The sequence below is a fragment of the Schistocerca gregaria genome, chromosome 2 (assembly GCF_023897955.1).
Source record: "Schistocerca gregaria isolate iqSchGreg1 chromosome 2, iqSchGreg1.2, whole genome shotgun sequence".
In the NCBI taxonomy this organism is placed as follows: domain Eukaryota; kingdom Metazoa; phylum Arthropoda; class Insecta; order Orthoptera; family Acrididae; genus Schistocerca; species Schistocerca gregaria.
The window spans coordinates 222,850,145-222,869,711 of record NC_064921.1 but is presented as its reverse complement, the minus strand read 5'-3'; the positions used below and the strand labels follow the sequence as shown (position 1 = coordinate 222,869,711).

The following is a 19,567-nucleotide window of genomic DNA, read 5'->3' as shown; positions in this document are numbered from 1 at the left end:
GTACCCAACTTTGGCTAGCAAACAACCCGTATGGGGCTTGCAACACAAGAGACTAAAGGAATTCCGGTAATGGAAGAAGCAGTATCAAATGAAGTGGTATAAAATTCAGGCCACTTAAGAAGAAGGGTTGGTGAAACAGTCGAAAAGGATCGAGAAATAACTGAGCGTCCCAGACAGATCGTAATAATTACCGAAGTAAGGAGCCACGAGCGTGAAGACGCAAATGATTCATCAAGTTGAGCGCACCACATCCACATAGCCATGGGAAAAATGTACCTGGGTGTTTCCATCAAGCAGTTCGAAGTATTACTGCCAAACCACTGGAATGAGAGAAGAAATCCTAGCTACGTTGAAAGTAGATTATATGAAAATGCGCTCTGTGGGAGCCATGTGAACCCTTCCAGTCAATAAAGAAATTACAGGAGAAGCTTGCACATAGAACATCATCCGCTATGAGACATTACAGGAGTAGGCTTTCACAAGGAATAGCGACAAGAGTTTAACGAACTTCTAGTTTTAATACTGCGAATTGAATCGGTATGTCAACGATCCGTTTAAACCTAAAGATCTGGCCACATTTATTAACTTCAAGCTGCCAGAGGGTATTAGACAACAACTTGTAACAGTCACTAAAATAGTCAGACCGACGTGGTGCTTCATCACATGTCTATAAGCTCAGAGTGAAGAAGTGGCCAAACGAAACGCCATCAGGGCAAAGTTAATAGCGAGAGACAACGGAGACGAAAACTGCGACTGAAATCGCGAGCGTTGCAAGAGCATCGGCATTGACGGGCGAAATGAGCAAATGGAACAGCGTCCGGAAGTGGGTGAGAAACGCGAGACAGACAGATGGAGGGCGCGACCAAGGGTAATCACACCCATAGTGCATGTGTGCGTCCATAACCTAGCACGTGGTCTCCGTAACTGCGTGGTATTCTGTAAACTCCTTCTCTTTCCAATGATTGTTGGTCTTCCGTGGCCGGCCTAAGGTATGTCATCGCTCACATGTGTTTGTACACTACGGCGATGTTCCGTTTCTGCTGGATCTTCCCTATGGCGTCAGCTAAGTCTTTAATGAAGACAGGAAAACTTAGGCTTTTGGAGACAGCAGTACACTACTATGATCTTTAAGGTGTTGGCCTTAGCTCTCTTTCCTGTAGAGTCAGATACGTTTTCAATAAACGATAGGAAAACTTAGTCTTTTGGAGACAGCAGTACACAACTATGATCTTTATCTGTTGGTCTTAACGCTCTTCCCTATGGCGTCAGATACGTATTTCATAAACGACAGGCCGGCCGTGGTGGCCGAGCGGTTCTAGGCGCTACGGGCTGGAACCGTACGACCGCTACGGTCGCAGGTTCGAATCCTGCCTCGGGCATGGATGTGTGTGATATCCTTAGGTTAGTTAGGTTTAAGTAGTTCTACGTTCTAGGGGACTGATGACCTCAGAAGTTAAGTCCCATAGTGCTCAGAGCCATTTGAACCAATAAACGACAGGAAAACTTAGGCGTTTGGTGACAGCAGTACACAAATCCCTCAATGCTCTTCTGTCAACAGACGGATAGCAGATATTCAGTAGCGCTTCAACCAAATAATACACTTCTACATCAAGCTGGCATGGTTCACAAATCTTCCTGACTCTATTTGCAAACGTTTCTATAGCGCTACACTATTGCTGGCGATGGTAATTTGAATCCCAATGTAAGTAACGGTCCGTTCGTGACGGCCCAAGCTACCACTGTATTTCATGAAGACTAATACAAGCAGAATTTTCATTAAATTTGCATTAATTTGCCATTGCTTCTTCCTGCTTGACGAGCTGAATCTTAGTACCTTTTTTATTGAGGCATTTATGAAGACAGCCTAATTTCTCTTGGCCATTGTCTCAACAACACAAAGCTATCGTCTACGATTAGGAGCCAGAAGTTCGTTCTTTTTGACAGTAATTCTCTGTGCCCATTCTTAGACTTTTTCCATGAAGAAGTTTGCTGGAATTGAGCTTAAGGAGCTCGCCAAGGCCTTCTTGTACCGAATGTGAACTTATTCGCCTTAGCACAGACAACAGTTAAAACCACTGTGAGTTACGGTTGCTGATTGACACAGACAAGGAAAATATTTTGAGTTTGACATAGTTTTAACCTGTAAGGAATTTTCTGACCAACGCGCACTCTGTATGCTGCATATTTAAAAATTCATTCTTGAAAGTGTTTCGCTCTTTGCAAATAATGTGCACATGTTGTTAATAAACTTTATTTGACTAGATAGCTATTAACGTTTTATTACATAAATACAATATCTGTAAATGGTAGGTGCATTTACTTCTGCGCCATTTTCTTAAAGCCCTCACGTAATGCTTTGAGGCTTTCTCCGTATTTTGGGTGAGAACTTTCAACACGTGGAAGCCACTCCTTGATGTTAGGCTGCTTCGTTGGGTCAATTCCACTTTCTGGAGCAAACTGAAGTGAGAGATAACATCAGCAACCAAATAAATGTTGAACATACGTATTTTTGTTGTCTAAATTAAATAATTTTTCTTAGTGTCATAGTAATTGTGCCTGATGGCGTCGCTCAAACTTTAAGGATATTTCTGCTGAACTAAAGAGAGAAAGTTTCAACGACATCATTTTATGCAACCCCTCAGGGCGTTTGAAGTCAAAATTAGCTATTTCTTATTAGATAGGTTGTTCGTATGTTCTTAACTTTTTAAAAGTTTAATTGATAGCTTTACGTTACCTCTAATGCCGACAAAGAATTAGCGAGCGCGTAATCAGCAAGTGTGATCTTGTCTCCTGCCAGCTAGTTTGCCATCCAGCATTCGGTTTAAAGTTTCCAGACCTTCATTTACTTCATCGATGCTGCCTGTATCCACCTGTTCGCCATAAAATTTTGGCCGCTGTTGACAGGAAATTAACGTAAATACAGATCTCAGCAAGTGCAACGGTATAGTAAGAAAGTGGGTTCTAAAAAGAACAAGACATAAAAAGAAACTGAAGGCGCACAAAATGAGACAGAGAAAGTGGAAATACATCAATAATTTAACATTTACTTTACACATCTTGTCCACACGATCAACCACGTTACCGAAACTATTAAAATTGTAATCAAAGACGTATTAAGTGCCGGCGGCGGTGGTCTCGCGGTTCTAGGTGCGCAGTCCGGAACCGTGCGACTGCTGCGGTCGCAGGTTCGAATCCTGCCTCGGGCATGGATGTGTGTGATGTCCTTAGGTTAGTTAGGTTTAAGTAGTTCTAAGTTCTAGGGGACTGATGGCCACAGCTGTTAAGTCTCACAGTGCTCAGAGCCATTTGAACCATTTTCGTATTAAGTAATCCAGGTAATTACATATTTACTGCGCTTACAGCATAGTGAGTATGGTCTCGTACAAAATCATTAAATGCGACAAGTCATCATTTTTCAGAAATGGGAATGGTTCAAGGGGAAATTTGTTTTTTTTTCACAAGGAAAAATCAGAGTTTCAAAAATTAATACTTAATGGGGAAATTCAATATGAGCCCTTTTCTCCTAATGCAAGTTTCCTTTTTTCATGCAGAGTTGATTCAATGTTAATGATTAGTAGTACAACACAAACTATGGGAACAAACTACAACTTTAATTAAGTTGTACCCCACCGCTACTATGAAATGAATACGTCTAAAGTAATTCTGAGATCAATAATGACACCTGCACTGCACCAACAGAAGTGAACCCAGTGACTACCGACTTCCAGCAAGCAGGAGGGGGGATGAGGCAGTGTTCTGCTGAACCCCGTTTTGCGAGTCTTTGCTCAAAATAGATTTCCCGTGATTTGTGCTCGTCACGTGACTGCGTGTAAGTCAGCCACCAATCACTTCGCTAGTGCGTTGATGAAGTCAGTGACAATGCGTCTGTGGCGAGGGTGTTGTCCTAAAATGCTTAGCATGACACAGATTGCGCATGCTCACAGAGAGGCGTTTGTTGTATCTGTTGCTAACTTGACAGTGAACATTCAGTTCCACATTCAACATGTTACTCTGCAGTTGTAACAAATGATCTGAAGATGTGCAGCTAGTTCGAAACCGGTCACATGAAAATATAGGAAAATTTGGGCACTTTAGAAAGGTCATTTAACGAAAGAAAACCATGGAACTACAAATAAAAGTTTGTTATTACTCCTGTTCTCATTCTGACTATACTAAACAAAAAGTGATTCAGCTCTTTGTATGAACGGCAATAATGTAATACTCACGGCAACATTGAAAATTCTGTTGTACAAATATTGATCAAAAAACAGCCTCTGATCGACAAGGACACGTCTGTTTACATCCTTCGGGTACAGAGAGTCATCCTTCGCGTACTTTGAGATGAGGTACATGGCAATGGCGCGGCTGTTAACAGACCACCAACTTATTAGAACCATACAGGCTAAGACATAAATTCTATGCTGTCACTGCACATTGGCACACATAGTGAGATCATGGCGTTAATTTATTACGCCTGGATGATTCCCTACCGAATATATAAACAAACATTCCGTGATTGTCTCTCTGAAAGCGAGAAGTTCCATACAACTTGTTTCAGCAGCAAACTTCAGGTTAGCAATGCTATCACATTTATGGTAAGTGTAACCACAATTACAGTGACCTCATGACAGTAAGCGGTCTATGAAGTGAACTGGTGTTGACAAAGAGGCCTATGATGCAACCATCTGCTGATTACGTGCCTCAGCTGGAAACCAGTGAAATTATTTATACATTACATCTTCTCAGTGTGCTGTAACTGATGTATAAATAACTTGCATCAGGCACAATACATGCAATATTTAGTGAATGATTCAGTATGTATCTAAACGAGATTTTCGGCAAATGACTGTCTGTAGAGGGAAAGGTAATTGTTTGACACTTTCAGTTCTTGACCAGAGACGGAATTTTTGTTTGCCTGTTAGCATATTAAACAAAGACCTGTGTGCTTGCTGCAAGAGGAGAAACGCCGTTGGTCAGACAGTGGTGGATCGCTAGACTCTGCCTTTTATGAGGCATAAATGATCTGAAGATGCTCTTTGTCGTCTTTAAATGAAAGAGGGTACAGGTGGACGAATAGTGGGTACATAACAACTAATTTTTAGTACTGTTTCTTCTAAAATATTTAATGTCTCAAAAGACAAACCTCTGTATTTATTACACATGGGATAATTATATCTCGGAAGTTAGATATCATCTTCTTCTTCACTTTATATATGTTTAAAGAAATGACATTTTGCAAGACGTCACTCTTGATAGTTGTGTTTCATTTAGATATGACTAGTAATATTGTGATGGTTTCGTAGATGGTACTATTTGTAATTTTTAGCACTTAATTCTGATAATTTCCTAGTGTGTTTTATTTGGTTAGGTGAATCGAATAAAACATTTTTATTAAGTGCATGTAGAGATAAACTAGTTAGAACGAAGTTTAAAATTAAACAGGAAATGTTATTGTGTTACATAAGTTAAAATAAAGTAGAGATAAAACAGTAATGGAGGGTACACATCACGTAACTAGATAATTAATAAAGTTACATTACTAACAGAAGTATTACCAGTATACCCGCTGCATAGATCCTCGAAGAACCAGTTACGGTTGGTTGCGGGTTAGATGCTGTCGGCAATATATAACTGAAGCTCCTCTGTGCCATAAAAGCTCTTCGTACACCACGGTTTGCTTGGTATTACATGCTGATATACTGGCATAATGTCAGCCTCTTGACTTCGAGGATTATGCCCGTTCTTTATTGCATTCATTTCTTCTGAGTGGTCAATATTTTTGTAGAAGGTCCTTAGCGGGGTACTTTTGGATACTTCTATTCGCGAATATATGTTTTCTGTTTGGATAGACTATCTGCAGTTTTGATCAGATACATTTTACCTAGCCGTTTATTGCTGTCAGTAGCTCTACTATTCGTCCTGCTATAGGATGACTCATTTTTCGGGCGTTGATGATCTTTAGCAAATACAGGAGCTAGTTTAGAATCAGGTAGACCTTCTACAGTTTCCCCTTTTTTTTTTTTTATCTGGAATCTTGGTGGTAGCTAATGTGAGGTTTCTTTCTCATCAAACATGTTTCACTGCTTCATATATACAAAACATTAGACCAATTTTCACATATGTGCCTTCTCTAAGATCCTTCAATCATAAATGATATAGCTTTCGTTGTATTGACAGAGTATGACGAATCTGGAATTATAATTTAAGTTCTTCGAGCTTATTTTTTGCGCCTGTTTCGCTCTAATTCACCATATGTTCTCCTTTATAAAGTTCTGTGCTTTGTGGGTTTGGTACTGATTACTGGACACTTTCCTAATTTTTCAGAATTGTTAAACGACTTGGAGCTTCTGCCTACTACCTCAGTTTATCCATAGAGTTTTCATATTTATCATATTGTACTTTGTGTATGTGGTTCATTACTTGGTAACCTGTAAATATTTCAGTTAATCGTCGTGAACTGTAAAAGCCATACATGATTTTTTCTAGTGTACTGACCACACTGTACAAGAACTATGCCACAAACGTTGTTACCGAAAGCAAACATTAATTTTTTTTCTATTTAATATTGTTTTTCATCAGTATACCAGTGACACCTGTGGGCTGAGGATGACACTACTGGGGGTCGGTACTGTTGAGCCTTCTTGGTCTGTTCGGACAGAGTTTAGTTTTAGTTCATCAGTATGATACGTACTTCTCACAAATCTTGTATTGTATTTCTCCATCTGAGTCAGTCGTTAGCTAACGGTCACTAAAGATTTGATACATAATTGTAACTAATAATTAATGCTTACCTTTCAGCAAGATACAGGCCATTGTCTTCCAGTGCAGGAGTGGTGTGCTGAGGAAATTTCTGAAATGATCGAGAAATATATAGTACTTAAGTTTGCGTAAGTATTACCTAAGACGACACAGACACTAAAAGGTGAACTAAGAAAGAATTCATACAATTCAATTATTTATACATTCTTTACGTGAATCGTCGTATCATAAAATGGAAACATAACAATGACAATTTCCGATTTTTGTATTCATTGTAGCATTCGTGATCTTCAAAAGTGACAGAATGTTATACTGACGAATAAGAACTGACCTCCAGATGCCACCGTGGATTATGTGCTGCAATATTCACACTTGACTCATTTGCCATAAAATATATGACTCACGTGTCGAGATGTCAGCCGACCAAGAAGTCATTTGCATTACATTCTCACACAGATAAATAATATACGATATTTCAGCACATTTTATGACGGCCATTTCATCAGACCAAGACGTATATCACACTTCGTCTGCAAAGTCACATGGGGCCTGAGGATTTTACTGGTATGGTATGAGTACGTGAACCACAGTAACGTCGTTGCTGTCAGGACGAAACGTTGTGGTCAAAACAACGTCTATTCCTTAGATGTGATCGTCATCGAATTATGTTTGTAACAGCGGATGCAAGAGTTACTGACCAACAACTACTTTATAAATTCTCTGAAGCGAACTCTGTAATTCAGTCTAGATTTCACCACTGTGGATTGCAGGAGCCTTCGCACAACACTTTTTCTTAACTTGAAATATTGTAATTAGCGAAGGTGATAGAGGCTCAGACGCCGACTGCGAAACGACGAAGCGCTCGGGCAGAGGGAACCACTTCAGCGGAACACTTATCGACGTCACGGAGGTAGGTCTGCGAAGGGATCACCGAAAGGCGCACAACTCGTATCGCGTGGGCTATTCCCAGGGTACGGTATATGCGAAGTAGCCGAACGGTCCTTGTCCTTTCAAAAATGTTCAAATATGTGTCATCAGTCCCAAAGCTTACACATTATTTAACCTAGATTATCGTAAGGACAGACACAACCCATGCCCGAGGAAGGACCGCTGGGACCAGCCGCACAGTCCATGGCTGCAGCGCCTGAGACCGCTCGGCTAATCCCGCGCGGTTTTGTCCTTTCCTAGAGCAATTTTAACCGACTCCCACTTCTTGATGTCTATACTTCCTTTCAGATTTTTCCGGCTCCTATCCATCCCTTGGTGACTTCAGGGCTTCACTCCCCCCTCGTCTTGACCTTAACCTGGCCTTCATCCTAGCTATGAATTATGCAAACCCCATATTTTCCATACCTTCTCCCACATTATACTTATCCCCACAAGCCTACCAACCTGTAACCAGCAGCCCCATCAATACCAACTACCCGAAAAGGACCAGTCAATATCCTTTCTTTCGATTACTACACCGAAATGCCGATCCCTCCCGTACGAGTGCAATAAAAACATTTTTTTACTTCCTCGCAAGTAATTTTTTAAAATTTTCTTACAACATTTTCCTGTGTGTCACTGTAAATGTTGTCACTGAAAAGCGTCCTTACGTGTATTTTTAAAAAACGTAACACAACCCAGCTTTTAAAGTTTGTAACCCACATTAGCACCAAACGCTTTTGGCTGAAACGCAGAATATTATTCCGCTGCCAGTCCATCTTCGTCCCATGGGATGAGGGAATGAAATTACAGTAAAGAAATACAAAACGGAACTGGGTACTGAGGTTAAATATGCAAGGTGAATCACCTAAACTTACACAGCAAATATTGCGGAAATGGGAAGTGCTGTTGATGTGCATTTGTCAAACAATGAAAGATAGGCAGGGCATTTATTGTTAGCCAATCAACAGTGTGTAGTAATAAATCGAAAGCGCATTTCTTGTGCAAACATACACTTTGAAATGAGATAGTGCCTATTGACTTTAATGAACTAAAAGTAGAGTAAGTTACAATGTTAGTGGTGTTTGTTGCAGGATTCTAGTGCAAGTGTTTTACGAGGTACCGTATTTTGAAAACTTCCCACAACGACGCTTTAGAATGCCTGTGTAGCGCATGCTAAAGAGCAACACAAGTGCGTACACTAGTTAAGTGGATTCTGACTAGTATCGAGACAACTGACCATAGTACGTTGTGTTCAAAATGACTACCCGCAGTGACAATACACGCTTCTAATCTGATACGGAATGACTGTTGCACACACGCTAGCATTTCAGCGGAGATGTCCGAACAGGTTCCAGTAATACGTTGTTACATATCACGAGGCGTAGATAGCGTCTTTCAGCTTCACAGACAGAAAAATGTCTACAGGCGTCAAATCAACGGAACAGGCCGCCCTCTGCATCTAGTCCAACCATTTGGAAACAAGTCATTAAGACCTGCTGTAGTACTTTCTGCACTATGGACTGTACAGCCATCATGTTCGTACCACAGGTTCCTTCTAGACTGCACAGGAACATGTCGTAAAAGATGGTCTGTTAGGATGATGCGACGCTTCTGCGCGTTCAGTGTTCCGTCTGTTGACCACGGGCCTATGAGCTGATAGTTCACAATCCCACACCACACGTTTACACTCCGCGGACGCTGACGTTCCACCTGACGAAGCGAACTCGGTTTGTCAGCAGACCAACAGTGCATGATTCGTAAATGTGGATTCACTAAACAAGATACGTGATATATCTCGAGTGTCCTGTCTCCCAAGTACAGAAGTTCCTATGATTCTCATAATCCTGGCCATGTAGCTGTAGATGGAGAGAGATGCGACCTATTTAGATGGAGAATGTGTGGGATACTTGCCTGACTCTGAAACTTCCTCGTGCGATTGCGCCTGAGCTAACGTCCGGGTGAGCCGCAAAAGCAGCAAAAGCACTAATTTCCCTCTCTTCTGTCGTCACTCGTTTCCTTCTTGTCCAGCTGTTACACTACCACTTTCACATAACTCACGTAACTGGTTGAAAAGGTTGACAAATAACTGTCGAAGGGGTGACGTCTGTTGGGATACCTTCCCGCATACAGCGTACAATAACTAACTGCATTATTCCTACTGTCTCTATACACTATGAGCATGTCGGCTTTCCCTGCACGGGTAAATCCCATCGCTCACTCACGACCTACTGCTTAGAATGTCACACTCTAACTTAACTAGCGAGTCGCTACGCACTCAAGGAACACACAAGCACACTGTAAGCAAACATAACAACATCGCACCTACCAACTACGCAAGTTAAATGGCACCAACAAGTATCGGTGCGGTAACTTTTCAAAATACGGTATTTCGTATACGACTCGTACTAGAGCCCTGCAACAGACACCACTGACTTTATACAGTACCCCACTTTTAGTTTGTTGATGTCAATAGGCACTGCTCCATTTAAGAAAGTGCATGTTTACACAAAAGTACACTTTCTAGGTATTATTATAATCTGCTGACTGGGTAAAAATAGGAGCGCCTGACTGCCAATCCATTAGGTTCAAACCGCACATCCATTTCCGCAATACTTGCAGTGTAAGTTCTCGGTGATTGACCCTGTATTAAACCTTTGGTTTAAATGGCTCTGAGAACTATGGGACTTAACAGCTGAGGTCTTCAGTCCCACCCCCACCCCCCCCTTTTTTTAAAATCTCATTTCGTTCGTTTCATCTGATCGGGGCAGACGTCGCAAGACACCAGTTTCAGTTCGTTGTTCATCCACTAACCCTCTGACCGAACACGTTGAGCTACCGTGACGGCTGACTACTTAAACCTAACACAAGGACATAACACACATCCATGTCCGAGGCAGGATTCGAACCTGCGACTGAAGCGCCTAGAACAGCTCGGCCACACCGGCCGGCCTAAAACCTTTGGCTGGAGAGTGGTTTTATACGCTGTCTGTACACCCCTTCGCGGGGAAATAAAATAATAATAAAGAAAAGAAACAGAGCGGGCAGTTTGAAGCTGGATCAAAAGCTTCCGTTGCTTCAACTATAGCACTACTAGGACTCTAGACAGCTGGGGCTGTGTACAAGTGTTGGACTCTGCATCAGTTTACCTGCGTGCTGCGGACCAACGTGGTTAGCGATTTTGCACTTGACTGTACTCCTTTCCTCTCCGTTTCCGTGTTAGCCTGCGTCGACTACTCGCTTCGCGGAGTTTACATGTGTTTGTACACTATCTGATCAAAACTACCCACACACCCTAGTATAACGCAGAACCGACCACCAAATGGCACGAGAGGAGGATTCCACGATAAAAGTAGGCGGGCAGTACTGTGTTCTCAGCAGAGAAGCACAAACAGCAGAATGGGTTGGTCAGGAGAATTTAGAGACATCGAAAATGGACTAATCATCAGATGTCACCTGAATAACCAATACATCAGGGTCATTTCAACCTATCTAAAGCTGCCCAAATCGAGTGATAGGGAAGTGATTCCGGACTGATAACGCAAAGGAACAACCAGAGCTAACCAAGACGAGGACCTCCCGTACCCGGGGTCAGGGATTTTCTCTGCCTCATGATGGCTGGGTGTTGTGTGTTGTCCTTAGGTTAGTTAGGTTTAAGTAGTTCTAAGTTCTAGGGGACTGATGACCATAGATGTTAAGTCCCATAGTGCTCAGAGCCATTTGAACCATTTGAACCTCACGTACCAATGGAAAAGAACCGTGCAGCATTGCGGGGAGTGGTTGTAGAAAATCGCATCGTATCAGCAGAAGGAACGACTCGTAAGTTTCAACGTGCTACCAGCAGACCAGCTACCACAACGAGTGAGCGTAAGGAGTAAAAGATATGATTATACTGTAGGAAATACTGCAACCAGTCACAGGTTGACGTCTTGCAAGTTTTACATTCAATTTTAGGACGCAAACCTACGGTATTCTGCAACCAAAATGGATAAAATAAAAAGAATCAGCTTCAGTGATCGAGCAGACCCACAGAACCCACGCTTTTCCGAACTACTTGAGGTGGTGTAAAGAGCAATGCCAGTGGACGGTGGGGGAATAGAAAGGAATGGTTTGCTGTGATGAATCACGCTATAACTTGTGGTAATTCCATGGAAGTCTTAGAGTTTGGTGAATGCGTGTAGACAGCTACTTTTTCATGGTTACGTTGTGATCTCTTTCTTACGCCTAAGAAAATGCGTAATGCGGACTGATATGAACACACGTTACTGCACTGTTTCTATCGGCTTGACAATCCATCCTGTCATAAAGCAGCAACTGGGAGGCAATGCATTGTGGACAATACCAGTCTTTAAATGAACGGGCCTGCCCAGAGTCCCAATCTTAACCCAATGGAACACCTTTAAAATGAAACAGAACGTGGACTTCGACGGATACTCCAGTACCCAGCAGCACTACCTTCTCTGAAATCGACTATTCAGGAACGCTGGGCTGCCATTCCTCTACGGACATTCAGAAACCTCACTGAAAGTTTTTTGCAATGTCCACTAATGCACTGGAGGGCAAAAATCGTAACACCAAGAAGAGGTTATGGGACATAAGCGAAAGACATTTGAAAGATGATGTTTATTAAATTTCGCACCAGTCGCGTAGGAGTGGCGCTAGTAAAGCCACTATGAGGTTGTAAATCAGGTCTGCTTCAGATACACGCTTTAACGGTCTTGAGCGTTGCTTCCCTATGAAATTGGACTTGTTGAGTTGATGTTAGTCAAGAGGCGGCAACCACACCATTGTCAACACCTCACTGAGTTAGAACGAAGTCTTGTAATATGGCAACGAGAAGCTGGATGTTCCTTCTGCGATACTCCAGAAAGGCTTGCGAGGAATGTAGCAGCTGTACATGACTGCTGGCAGTGGAGATCACGAAAATGTAGGGTCACAAGAACATCGAGCTCTGGACTGCCAAGAGGCACTACTGACAGGAAAGACCATCATATTCGGCGTGTGGCTCTGGCTTACCACAATGCATCGTCCGCCCCGATAGCTGAATGGTCAGCGTGACGGACTGCCATCCTGAGGGGTCCGGGTTCGATTCCCCGCTGTGTCGGAGATATCATCATTTCATCCCCATCCGGAGGGCAGGCCACCCAATGAGGCGTCGAATGTAGTAAGATCTGCACCAAGGCAGCCGGCCTGCCCCGTAAGGAGCCACCTGGTCAATGGCGCCAAACGCTCATTTCCATTACCACAATGCATCTGCAGCAGCAATTTAAGCAGTAGTTGGCACCACAGTGACACAACGAACTGTTACAAATCGGTTACTTCAAGAGCAGCTCCGAGTCAGACCCCCTGTATTGTGCATGTCACAGACCACAGACCGCGTCCGTGTGAGACTTCAGAGATGACTAGCGACAGCTCGTTGGGCGGCAGGGTGGAGATCTCTTTTCTGATGAAACCTGGTTCCGCCTCGGTGCCAGCAAAAGCTGTGTGTTGCTTATGAGGAGGCCAGTTTAGTTCCTGCATCCAACCTGTCTCTGTGGTGGAGACACTGGACCTGCACCTGGAGTTATGGTCTGCGGTGCGATTTCGTATAACAGCGGGAGCACTCTCGTGGTTGTCCCCTGCACACTGAATGCAAATTTGTACATTCTTCTGTTGACCTGCCACTCATGAACCGTATTCCAGGGGGTGTTTTCCAACAGGATAAGGCTCGTCCAAATACCGCGGTTGTAACTCTACAGATTGTCGACACGTTGCTTTGAGCTGTTAGATTATCACATGTGTTTGCAATTAAGCGTCTTTTACAACCTTCATTAACCATCCCTGTATTGACCGTCCAAGTGCAAAAGGCATGGAACTCCAGGGCACGAACTGATATTCAGCACCTGTACAAAACATCCATATACATTTGCTTGCCTGCATTCAACATTCTGCCGGTTACTTTGGCTATTAATGCACCACCATTTTACATTTGCAATGGCTTGTCTTCTGCTTACAATGACCTGTGATCTTGCGAAGTTAACCACTTAAGTATGGTACCTAGACAAATGTATTTCCGAAATTTTATTATTCTCCATTAATTACTTCTTGGTGCTGCGATCTTTTTTTCGTAACTGTATATCAGATAGTGTACGTGTGAAGTATTTCTGTTTTTTCTCAATAAAAGCTGCGCAATGCCGAACTGGGCAAGAAAATCTGGGGATTCATCAGGAAAATACTGCATTCACAAATTAACAGAGGACGCTAGAATGTGGGAAAGTCTCCTCAATAGATAAGCTACGTTTTGTTACAAGGCGACGGCGGTCTATGAGTATGTCCAGACAATAGTGAGGCGATCGACCTTGTAGTACCTTTAAAGGATGTTTATGTGGAATCAAACTGCAGTAGAATTTTACAAATCCACAGAGAAGTAGTTGTTATCATTTATTTAACAAATTCGTTTTTGATGTTCGGCACATACATGTTATTTTCAAATTTGAGAATTCAGTGTACCCTGAAAAGGCTGCAGTGGTGCGCTCATTAGAGGTGAAAGGGGTGGGGGTCGCCGCGCTAGTTGGCCAGTTCTTCGTGAGTAGGTGCGAATGAGTGCTTGTGAGGCCGTTACAGTACTGTCCAGTGATTCCGCTCACGCGTTTGTCCTCAAAGCGGTGAAAATTTCCTGGGACAGTAACTTATTTGCGAGAAATGCTATTGGATTTTTGAATATGTATCTGTCCGAATGTTACAGAGTGACAATCTGTAGCAATTAATAGACACAGTGAATTGATGAGTAATAAACCCCGTCCTCTCATGTAACCTACGTTTGAAGAGTCGCTTCTGTATTATTTAATAAAATGAGCTTGTATTGTTTCTATAGTCCAACAACATGTTTACCACTATTCGAATGCAGTCCAACTACAAAAAAATGGTTCTGAGCACTATGGGACTCAATATCTCAGGTCATCAGTTCCCTAGACTTAGAACTACTTAAACCTAAAGACATCACCCACATCCATGCCCGAGGCACGATTCGAACCTGCGACCGTAGCAGCAGCGCGGTTCCGGACTGCAGCGCCTAGAACCGCTTAGCCACCGCGGCCGGCAGTCCAACTACAGATTCACCACAATTTGAATGCAGTGTTGATAAATTGGGAAATAACGGTGACTCAAACCAAACTGCTGTCTCTGAAGGGCCACCCATTCTTTGATAATCAATTCTAATACTTATCGTAAATTGCAATAAAGATAAGATGGGTGTACAGTAGATGTAGATACCATTAGTTTAAACCTTCAGCAGTGAACAATGTTAATATTATCGTTTCTCGAATTACAAGTAGCGAAGGACAGTAGCACCGTTTCGGACTGCTGTATCTCTGACGAACACTAATCTTTCGTGAATTCGAGAAAGCTACCCTGACCTCTGTCCGGTCGTCCGCGCTCTTATGAGGTCATTTTTACCTGACAGATATTTGGGTCCTTATCCTGGGAGTTGCTCGGTCCCTGCTCATGTTAATAGCTCATAGCGCTGTTCTCTTGTCCTCTGTCTACCATTACGACTCTATAGTTTATGACTTTCTCTTCGCTGAGGATGAGAGAACCCTCTTATTTTGCTTTAGGATGTAAAACTATCCTAAAAGTCAGAAGAGTCACTGAGCTAGTTAGTGGTATGAGAAAGGAGATGGAAACGGTAAACCATTCCATTTAAATCCCATAGAAAATTTTATAATGTATTCTCATTACCTGAAATCAATCAGGTTAGCCACCTAACCCACTCTCCGGCGGACATAACATTACAAGAAGTTTCATACAAAATTTTTAAAAAAAGAAACGAGAAAATTGACTGGAAACATAGGATGTGATGTAATTGCAAAGTAGAGCACTGGAGAATGTGAAGAGACGGACAGACTAATAATTGGCGTATTAGGAATCGGCGAAAAGAGTTCGTAAGACAGCGGAGTAACACTCAAGGATCTAGATGTGTAGATTTCATACTGGAAAAAAAGCCTTGTACCCAAGTGTAGAACAGATAGGGATAGGGTAAAAGATCAATCATGCTCCAGTTAAAAAAAATCCTGAACGAAAAGATACATTGCTAATACAAGCATATATAAATACATCTCCAAGGACACAGAGGCGATGGAGAACTACGAATAGATACAGCAGTGGTCGACAAGCTTTCCTGCTCAAGGGCCAGTACTGAGATTGTGAAGTGACTCCTCTGGCCGCATGTCTACCGATATTATTGTCAACCAAGGTAAGTCAGTATGTTATGTGACCCCACTAGGTTAACTATAGTATATGGTGCTAAGTTGGAAGCATTTATCCTGGTACCGATAGTTAAAAGTCGGCACCATTCGTAATACTTTGTATCGACTGCCCGATTCAGATTGCTGCCATCCTTATGGACACCAAATATGTGACACAGTAATTGCTTGATGGCGTGTTGCTGTTAAGTCCACGTGACCGAATGATTAAATGACTAATAACAGTAACTGTGCTTATATTTAAAAAGTGTTTGGAATGTTATTTTTCTTCTACTCATTGCGTTGTGTTAGAACAGCCTTTATTTAATATAACATTCCTTGCTACAAACATTTGCTGCATTTGGAGAGACCGTCTCTATACTTTGCACTCATGTTACATCCGTTTGATGCTTTTTTCTCTTTTACGAATCAGGTTCAAAATGGTTGAAATGGCTCTGAGCACTATAGGACTTAACATCTGAGGTCATCAGTCCCCTACAACTTAGAACTACTTAAACTTAACTAACCTAAGGACATCACATACATCCATGCCCGAGGCTGGAATCGAACCTGCGACCATAGCTGTCCGTACTTGGCATACTCTCGTGCACTGTTATAACAGTTCCTCGTTTTTCTATGTGTCTTCTAAACATGAGCTAGCCATCTAGCAGCTGTTTTCTCTCTAAATAGTACCTAATGATATTTAGTTAATACTTTGGAGCGTATGACACAATGTTCAATGTAGGGTAGCCACCAAATTCTTTTAGCTCCTTTGTCGTAGGGTTGGGCATCAGGATAGTTTTCTGACAGACTCTGGTAGTTTTCCTGATTTGTATAAGCCGTAAACTTCCAGTTTTATCAAGTGGAAGTCAGAGGATGTTATTGTGATAGAAAGTAATTGGAATAAGTAAGCAATACTGTTCACAACCTAAAGGTTGAGGCAGTACTTAACTGGGGAACGCCCTGTTGTAGTTGGTATGCCCTTGCCTTCGAAATGACTTACGCAGACCCAAACCACGGGACAATTTGGCATTTTTCACGTACACATATCATTGTCATATGCTAAAGAGGACAGAAAAAATCCGACTGCTGTCTCTGTGTTGAACCAGAGAAGTTTGGTCTAATACCTACCAATTAACCCATCGAGACACATTCTTGCTACAAACACATTGTTACAATGGCAACGACCTGGTATTTCCACTCTCAATATCCAAACCGAAATTAAGTCTGTTATCAAGGGACTGTTGAACTTTAGCAAAGATTCCTACTGTTTCAGTGATAAACTTTAAAACTCAAGGCAATGGACACCACGAAATCGTCCACTGACTCCACACATCTGGAACACACGTCTCATGGCCGCAGAGAAAGCAGACCACTGGTGTCACATCTGAGGATAGCGTGTACAAGCTCACTTGGGTCATAACAAAGCTTTCCCAGTACTTACTTTGTCATATAAAGAAAATAAAAAGTTAGCTTTTATACAGTGTCTCGTGTCTCTAAGTATGTAAATATATTTTTGCACTCTATAAATATACTAATTATGGTAACAGGTAACACATACATTACCTTCAACATTTCGGGCGACTTCATGTCAATCTCAGAGTCCTTTATATGCACTACGAATACTTTCAGGTCAACTCCGATGATACCAGCCACCAGACGACATGGAGGACTCATGGGATGGTCGTAAAGAGTTGCAGGAGCCATCGTCGTACCTAAAAAATTAAGTGAACGTTAAATAAGTAATTTCTACAACAGTAGCCAGATTCCTCAGAAACTTTGCGAGTTTTGTATATTGCATGCTAAAGAGAAGAATGAAAGTAGTGATTCTGCTAACAAAATATAAAAATTAAGGGCAGACGCTGTGTGGCGTAGTTAGTAGTGGCATCATTAATTGTGGAAAAAGCTTCAGTTTGATTTAAAACTCAGTGTCTTTAGTAGTTTGCTACAAGTGAACAAGCTCTATCATACACTAATTATACAGTAAATTATTTTGTCAAATAATCTTGAAGTTAGCAGCACTGCAGCAATTGTGACACACACGCACAAGAGAATGTTTTGTATACGTCTCATTGAGAAACAACAACTTGATTATTGTTTTATCATAATTATTATGTTCTTCTCTAGTAATAACTTTTGCTAAAGTGTAGTAAAAGGTAGTTTACTTTAATCTTAAAATAGATTTGACGGTGGCAGAACATGATTCCAGTAATGTAAACAAAGAGCGCTAATAGGAAGTTTAGAATTCGTCCGGCTCGTAAAATCTGATACCTAATGCGTTATAGTAACACGTGCGTAAAAAAATGTGCATCAGCTTCGTGCAATTTAATCTGGCCTGAAGTAAGAAAGTCTCCAAGGGCACTAATCTGCACAGAGCAGACTCCTGGATGAACGAAACAGATAATTAATGCAAATCTCATAACATTCCTTACCGTTAAACTGAATTCATTTGATGAAAACGGTATCTGAGTATTTCAGTACTTGTACAACTAACCTAGAGTGGCAGTGAACATTAAAAAGTGATTTTCATACTGAGCCTTGCCGGCTTGTGACCACTTTCGGCTCGTTTATTTCTCTGATTTACTGGCATCTCAATAGATGGTGTGATTGTAGTGTACACCAAAAAGCTTCCTTTCGAGCACGTGAAGGGAAGCTCTGTTCGTCCACCAGCAGTTGGTAAGAGCCGAGCCCTGGGGTACGACGCTGTCTGACGGTGGCCAGTTTTCAAAACCATCTGCGAGCCGAAGTGCCAGAATGTGACTTGGAGGAATCGTCGCCGTTGTTGGTGTTGGGAGTCGCCTCCTATTGTATTGGACTGCCGTAATTGCAAATTTGGCCTTCCGTTCGTTGCTGGAATTTTAAGTGTTTGGACTGGACAGCACTTCTTGGGCAACGGTCGGTATTACTTACATGTCTGCCTATTCGGTTCGAGCTTTACATGGCTCTCTGAGATTTTTTGCAGTTCAGTTTCATGGAGCAGTTACCATACTGTTTATTCAGAGTGCATCGGTGTATACAGGTTGTATCATAGTTAATGGCGTAAACCCATACAGTTGAAGGTGCACGGTACTAGAAGCAAAAAAATCTCGGTAAACATAGGGTCGAAAAAGCGTTCCTTAAGATGTACGAGCAATTTCCCATCTTCGATACTGTGGAACAAATCTTTTCTACTGCAAGTTCTTTGCTTTCCATATTTTTGGAAACGGCAGTATTGACAAAAATAAAAAAAATGTCCAGCAAACATGTGCTCAAAAGCTCATACCTTAAAAGTTACGAGCACTTGATTATTAGAAGAATTATGTTTCAAACGAGCAAAGATGAACAAGTGCTCATAGCTCTTAGGGAATGCATTTTAGAGCACAGGTTTACTGGACTTTTTCTCTTGTTTTGGTCAATACTACCACTTCCCAAAATATGGAAAGAAAAGAACTTGCAGTAGAAAAGATTCGAAGATGAAAAATTGCTCGTAGCTCTTAAGGTATGCTTTTTCGATCTGTGCTTACTGTGACTTTTTTGCTTCTAGTATCGTGTACTAACAACTGAATGTGTTTACACCATTAATTATGACACACCCTGTACACAGTTTACCGTATGTTATGATGAGTGGTACTTAAGTACATAAATTAGTGAAATGGAAGTGAAGTAGAAATTAGAAAATAAAT

At 41.8% G+C, this 19,567-nt stretch overlaps 1 pseudogene; it reads right to left on the bottom strand.

Moving 5' to 3' along the window:
* Positions 1–2,316: 2,316 nt before the first annotated feature.
* Positions 2,317–19,567, bottom strand: part of LOC126336725 (glutathione S-transferase 1-1-like) — a 32,076-nt pseudogene continuing 14,825 nt past the window's right edge.